The 7,675-nt window shown below is 40.2% G+C and overlaps 1 long non-coding RNA gene across 1 annotated transcript in view; it reads left to right on the forward strand.

The window, feature by feature from the left end:
- Window positions 1–7,603, forward strand: part of LOC116673123 (uncharacterized) — a 9,150-nt gene extending 1,547 nt beyond the window's left edge. The window contains exons 2-3 of the long non-coding RNA XR_004327755.1: window positions 2,776–2,778; window positions 7,502–7,603. This is a non-coding gene — a long non-coding RNA (uncharacterized LOC116673123). The remainder of the gene's footprint in view (window positions 1–2,775; window positions 2,779–7,501) is intronic.
- The last annotated feature ends 72 nt before the right edge of the window (window positions 7,604–7,675 follow it).

Here is a 7,675-nt window from a genome sequence, read left to right on the forward strand (position 1 = left end):
AGTCCAGTGTGCATTGTTACACTGTCCGGGCTGTAAGTTACTTTTCCGAGCTAGATAACATTTGGGAACGCGGTAAACAATAAGTGTTAGCCAGAATAGGTTTGATTCCCAAATGATATGTATGTAAAAGTAGCTCCCAATGATGTGTGATTAACTTACAGGAGTATTCTCAGAAGTAACGTTGGATCAACTGATGACATGTATCTTTATTAACGAGGGTTGATTAACTGAACAAATGTATTGTCTAATAATAATGTTTGAGGCCTAGAGACGCCCAAAAGAACTGTTTACATAAATGTAAAGATTAATTATTAGAGACAAAATGTGGAGGTTGATAGAGCTGTGAAAAAGTCATGTGTTGGGCAATAGCTTGCTGAAAATCACGAGTTGGGCACAGAATGCGTGAGTCATTGAAGAAAAACAGCAAAGAAAACTTCAGAAAACTTCTTCATCGGAAATGCGAGACAAAGCCACAGAGGATAGCCACATAGCCACCCGGCTGAAGAAGTAATTCGGACTCTGACATTTTGAAGACTTTGTACAAGGTTCGGGATTCTAACGGATTGCACAGCAAACGGCAGAAGAAAAGGGCGCGGTCCCCCCCCAGGGTGCCACGCTCCACCCCAGCTCTACAGAAAAGAAGATTGCTAAATTCATCCATGCGCAACTATCGCCTCCGGTTTTGCCTTTAAACCATTATCATCAATTATTAGAATGCCAGTAATAGCTGATAGGGTTATAAGTTAATCTGTTAAGGGGTTTTTGGATTTTTAATCATTTTTAAAGAGTTTTACTAAATCAGTATGGGTTTTTGAATTTATTCGTTGATCACTTTATTAATTTTATTCATATCATTAAGTTGTATGCATGCCCTTGCTCTATTCTGCAATAAATTATATATACCTGCATTTAAAGTACAAGTATGGACACTGAATTATTTCCTTTTTAAGGGTTGTAATCAATTGTGTAGTGAGTTTAAACTCTTTTGAAGGTTCTTATAGGTTGCTCTAGCCACTGAAATTAACATACCCTTAGGGCCTATTTTCCGGCCCCTAAACAATATCCTAGCAACTTACCAAGTGCCCTGATCAATGAGAGAGAGCTGTCGTGAACGGCGCGGCTGGTGGTATCGGGCTCAGGCTATTCATGTCGTGCTGTTTCAGAGCAAGCAGGTAGACGCCCGGATGAAGACAGTTAGAAGTGCGAGTCTCTTCGTCACCAGCTCAAACAGTCCTCTGTCATACCTAATAGGGTAATACCCATAGGCTTAGAGGATCACCCTTTAAACGGAGAGCGGTCCAGTACCCCCTTAACCGGGGATACCGGGATCTAACAGTACCCTGCTTACTGAAAGTAACATCTAATCCCTCAATTCTCATTGGCTACCTGCCAGTGTGGCAGGCAGATTGACAGTGTTCCCCCAATTGCAAAATTCACCTGCATTGGCGGTTGGTCGGTTGTTGATTTCAGGCCCTGTTGGTCACATGTATTATTTGGATCTCTTCTGATGACCATGATATCCACGAAGAATCATAATCTTTCTTCCAAGCAGTTATCTTGTGGTGCTTTAAAAATTCCAATTTTCATCAGAAAAGAAAAGGTAATCTATAGACGTGTTTACAGGATATGTTAATATTTGTAGAAGTAGGACAATTGTCCTGATGGCATTATATCCATATAAATCAGATTTATAATGGACATTAATGTTGCTGAGGGGCGCTCATAGGCCGCCTGAGTGCCACATAATGACGACCATTAGCAGGGTTCAGAGTGGTTATCGGTCACATAAATATTTGGATTTATCCTCTGAGGACCATAAACATCCCAGTAGAATTCGGGTTTTTCATGAAGTAATGATGTAGTTTTCTAGAAGCAATGATGGTGAGACACGTGGAGTCCCGGAGGCGCGAAGAGCCACAGACTGAAGGGAGTCATCCCTCCACAGGAAGCCTGCCTCCCTTGTTTTAGCGTGTTTGTCTGGACTCGTGTAACTGTGTTACATCCTCTCTCAGCCTGACCTGCAGTGACCGACAATCACATTTTCTGCGGCTGCTCCTCTTCTTCCATCTCCATCTCCATCTGCATCAACTCACGCAGAGCCGGATATTTTATTTCCTCATTAGCATGCTCGTTAGCACACTAATGGGAAATGAGGATAAACGTCAATAAATGAAACCTAATGAATGTAGACGCTCCACACAGTTGTTCTAAAGGATTCGACAGAGCAATTAACATCCTCTACTGCTGTGTTGTGTTGATAATGTCGTTGTTTCTTATATAGCTGGATATGTCCTATCAGCTGGCAACATAAGCACTACACTTGTGTAATTTGATCATTTGTTGGTAGACACGGGGTCCATTTGTCTAGAAGAACTTTGTTTCACCAAAGTTTGCTTGAATGTTGTGCGATTCAGTTTGATTTGATCGCAAAACGGCATGTGACGTCATACGCACAAGTTTTTATTCACTTTAAAGCCGTTGATAGAAACACACTTTCACCAGCTTCATCGCATGAGTTGTTTTTACGAGCTTCAGATAATTCGATTAACAAGTGGATGGAAACGAGCTAGTGTGGTATCTTAGACTGAGCCCTCGGTGCTCGACAATGCGCTACTTTGGTTCTTTGTGCGATTACTGGAGAGATTCGAAGTGTAGTGAAGATGTGCTCGTACCACAACCTTGTGTCCGTGTGTATTATTAATACGTTAGTAGTCTACCCCCACCAGTCATTTAAAGTACATACATTACGAAGAGCTACAACAACAACCACCACAGTGGGTTCTCCAGCTCAAAGTTTCTGTAAAAAAACAACCTTTTAATTCAAGTGAGTTCGCTGAGCATGCTGATGTTCCTCGTAGAACCCAGTACCTAAGGGTCTTTTGAACCCTTGTCCACGCCTGTATGCACTGTCCTATCTTGTCTACCCAGCTGATGTCTTGTATAACGTCCTTATGTAACTGTATTGTTTTTTTTTCAGTTGTCTAATGTATCTTTCCATATTTTGTCTTGCAGTAATGTCTGTCTTGACGTGCTGACCATGTTATGTTTCTGCAGAGCAGGAACCTGCTGAAAACCAGTTTTTAAACTGAGTCAGGCCGTTTTTACATGTATGTATGTTACTTTTTTCTAACTTCTCGCATATATACGATGATGCGATGCGAGAAATTGACTGAAGTGAACCCTGAACTAAACTGGTATTTTTGCGTTGTGTCCTCCATCACCAGGTGTTGTGTGATCAGTGCTAAAACTGAACCATGTCATGGATGTTGAAACTAAAACTGTTTCATCAGGCGAGAGCATTGAATCACAGGCAGCTTGTGTCACTTTTAGGAAGCATGAAACTGAAAATGGTGACACGGCTACCACACAGCTGTCGCTGGCTCAGCCTGAGAGAGCGCTGAAAGAGTGGGACCTGAGAGAGAGAGATCGAGAAGACTGGATGGTTGATCTTATCTCTGGGTGGTTTGTTGTACTTAACTAATGAATGAACTACTAAACACCGAAATGCAGGCAAGGGCCTATTTGCACAGGAAATGCAAAATAGTGACGACATGTAGGCATTTTGTACTGTCTCTTCCCTTTTTCATGTTCTAAGAAAAGTAAAAAAAGCTAATTCGTTCGTTGATTACAAACAAAATAGTAATAGCAATTTATAGTTAAGTTAATGGAATGCTGTAATTAGAAAAATGGCAAAAAACATTCACATTTTGGTCACAATTACATTCATGGATGTTGATTAAGTGACACAATTACATTTTTTTTCAACTTTTTCATGTCCTAATAACTTTGTGCCCTTACCAGTCACAGCTAATCAAACCCCTAAATGTATTGCTTTTTATAAGAAATAAAATTATGTTCAGCAGAATTGAGTTTAGCCTATTGGTTTGGCCCTCCACAACAGTTTCTCATGTGGCCCTTGGAAAAAAAGTTGATTGCCACCCCTTCCTTAGACAGTGAAAGGTACACGTTTCTTTTTTTTTGTTTTTGTGGACCTCAGACGTTTAGGAAATGGTGCTTTTAAGTCGCATAAGATGTTCACGACCATGCTAAAAAAAGGGTTCCACAGGAACCTGATAAACCACCAGGGGTGGGAAAAAAAATGGATATGCCTTGTATTGCGATATTTTCAGTATCAAATGTATTGATACACTGACGCCATGTATGCTCTTTATTATATATGTGTAGGTCAGTTTGTCTGCTTGACAATCTCTTTTTGGAGCAATAAAATTGAAGTGATATGAACAAACAGAGAATTTTTTTTTTTTGAGTATGGTATTGGGAGGCGTCTGGTGATTCCCACCTATCACTACCCCAGGTTCCTCAGGAGATCCATGTTTGTTTTAAAAGGCGAGGCTTTTCAGCAGCTGCCGGTGCTGCTCCCCTACGACCCGACCCATGGACATTGTGGCCACAAGCCAATTCAAAGTGCTTTACATTAAACATTAAGAGCAGTTATGAATTTATTCATTTAAAGTGCAGTGTAAGAAATTACCTATTACTTAAATAATTATTATCAACAGATGTTTTTCCACTTTGCTTTAAAAAGAACTGAGTTGCAGCGGAGGAAAACGGTACTGGGGTGTTTTTGTCCGAACATCTCCTTCCATCAGGAGGAGATGTTCACACACATACCATGGTTGTGTTAGGTTAGTTCCTGGAGGTGACGTCGGAGGCAAAAACCACCGTCGAGCTGCATGCTCCCACAAGGGTTCTGCCAGTCTTAGTTAGTCTAGATCCGCGACGGTCTACTTTCTGATGGATATTCTGCCGGATGCCGCTGTTTAGGATGTCTGTTTCTTTCTTTAATGTACATCAAAACTTCAATCGATTTATAAGGACTACGGTTACCTGCTCCTCAGATCTTGTGCCCAGAATGATTCTGATTGGTTTAGAGAAATGCCAATAAACCCATCCCGGATTGCTGCTTAAGATAGCCGACCCTCCTTTGCAGCGCTGGTGAGAAGGTCTGGCAATGCAAGACTAGCCTCCAATTTGGCCGCCAAATCATGTCAAATGTGTTTAGGTTGTTTTTTTAATTTGAAATGTCTGAAAATTAATAACAATCCAACCTATTTGAAAGAATTGCCTCATTTGTGAAGATAAGCTTACATAGGTGAAGTAGTCATACAGTTATGTTTAACATTAAAACATGTTAAAATAATATTCATATTCCCAAATAATATAGTCATTCTCATCCCCCAGCCCTTTCAACATGCAACTCTTTTATACAATACATACGTTGTAAGCAGGGGTCCTTACTCCGTCTCTCTTTCAGCTACGGGGTCCTCGGCCTGAAGACGACCCCTGCTATGAACGTTGACGTGCTGCCTGCATGTTTATGTAGTTATTCAAGATGTTTTGTGGCCTTTTGGTCTCTTTAGTGTAATTTCCTCCAAGATATGGTGCGAGTGTAGTCACTTTTGTCATTTTCTCTTTTAAAGGTTAGTTTTTTTTTTTTTTTTTTTACATATATTATATCTATATGTATAGTTATTATTGATGTTTCTTCATAGTTTCCGTTCTTACAGCTCTAACATCTCAGCCAAAAAGGGAAGGTTATATCAAGGTCATCGTTGGTGTTGCCGAATAAATGTTACGCTGTGTTAATCTTCTTATTTGGGACTGGATCGTGGCGCGGTCTCAGAGGACACGGACGGAGACGAAGCTGTGTTCTGAGGTCTTTTACTGGATGCAACGAACCCTGTGGTCAGATGTTTACTGATTTACACGAGGCAGATATCGCACTAATTGCAGCTATTGTTTTGTTTTTTTATAAGATGTATTAGATGTGGTGCGTCATCTGAATGAGCATAAGGAGTTGATAAAACGCTTCTTGAGTTCATCCAGTTATTAATAGAGCCCGACCGTTAAAGGTTTTTAAGATATCTATGCATTTTCATCCATCCGGCCCAGTTTAACATGCAACTCATTGTCTGTGTGTGGTTGTGTGTTTGTGTGTGTTGGTGTGTGTTTGTTATGTGTGTGTGTGTGTGTGTACTCTTCTATTATCCTAATTTATTCATCAAATCATTTTTTCCAATTTTTCTTGATCTTACTTGATGGTGTATTCTTTTCTGGGTTTTGATGTCTTTGTAATTGTGACTCGACACATTGAAAATGAGTGAATGTAGAAGAAGAAATTCCGACCATGGTTACCTGCTCCCCAGATCTCTGTAGGTTTTGAGTTAAATGCGGATGACACCTTTATCTGTTTCACATGTCGGGACGAGCAGCTGAACAGTGTAATTTTAAGATTCCTCTTAAAGGTCAATGTGCAGCATCCCACCCCACACACACACATTTATAAAGGTCTTGTGTTGTGGCATTTCCTCTGTACAATACCTTAACCTTAAAAGCGCTGTTAAAGACAAGCCAGGTTTTGAAATCATGCATGTCTTTACCTGCCAGAATTCAAACTCTTCCCACGGCTGCAAAGTGTTTGCTCAGGATAAAAGAGAGCATCTGGTCTGGGTAATCCACTCGCATGTGGTCCCGTAGTGGTCTGCGTGCAGCAACATGCGTTCTTCCTGATCCACATACAGATTTTCTTGAAATACCAGGTTCACATGGCCTTGTAAATGCACATTCTGAAATAAAGTTCTCTATATTCAGCAGTAATACTGTATGTACTTTTGTTTTTTTGGTGATACTGTCCCATTTCGAAGGCTCTTGAACGCTGTGTGATTTTGGGGCTGTCCCAGATGAAGTTGACCTCCGTGAGAGAGGTTTTTGGCCCCAGATCGCACTGACGATGCTGATTACAACAATAGTTAACACAGCGAATAAAGTCCAATAAAGACAGTTACGCTGAGGAAATGATCATGGATGCTTTATTTAAGGGCCATCTAGAGATTCAGATAAATACCAAGAAATGAACCTCTATCAGCCACATACTGTATGTTATTTAGGTCTAATTTTTGTTATTACTATCACTCTAAATCCTTTTCGTATCCCTTTAATTATACTCATTTATTATATATATATATATATAATATATATATATATATATATTGCGGAGTATGGCAAGTATTACGATATTCCTCAACATACACAGTTATTTTTGGCCCGTTGCCTTGTGTCACCTTGTGTTTTTTAACTAGAGAGCAGTGGTTGTATGTGACAAGTATAAATACGTCGTTGCTGTACTAACGTAGAATGTTCAGATATCTGCACCTTACTTTGCTATTTGTATTTCTGGAAACTTTTACTCCACACTATCATCATAAAAATATATATACCTTACACCATGCATTTCCCCTAAGCATCTTGGTTATGCTTTTTGTGCAAGAAATGATTTTGTATGTTGGAATGAACAATTCAATTCTACTTATGTTTTCTCTTGATGTCAGACTTTGAATTTAAGGTGTGAAAACTGAATAATATGCTTTACTATAACAGAGCCACATGAAGTTCATAATCAAAGATTTTTTTCCTTTATCATACTAACCCATGATACTCTCTATCCGTGCGGCATGATCTCAACTCACTTGACAGTACGCAGTTGCTTACGGGCCCGGACCAATTAGGGGCCAGCATCACTGGAAGACATTGATTGACAGCCGGGGCCCCCTGTCGCATTTTCATTACTCGCGACAATCCCAGCAGTCCCACGTGGGCAGCCACTGACCAATCAGGAGCGAGAAGGGGTCACATTCATTTCCGTGTTTCTGATATG

This window comes from Etheostoma spectabile, chromosome 23, assembly GCF_008692095.1.
Source record: "Etheostoma spectabile isolate EspeVRDwgs_2016 chromosome 23, UIUC_Espe_1.0, whole genome shotgun sequence".
NCBI lineage: Eukaryota > Metazoa > Chordata > Actinopteri > Perciformes > Percidae > Etheostoma > Etheostoma spectabile.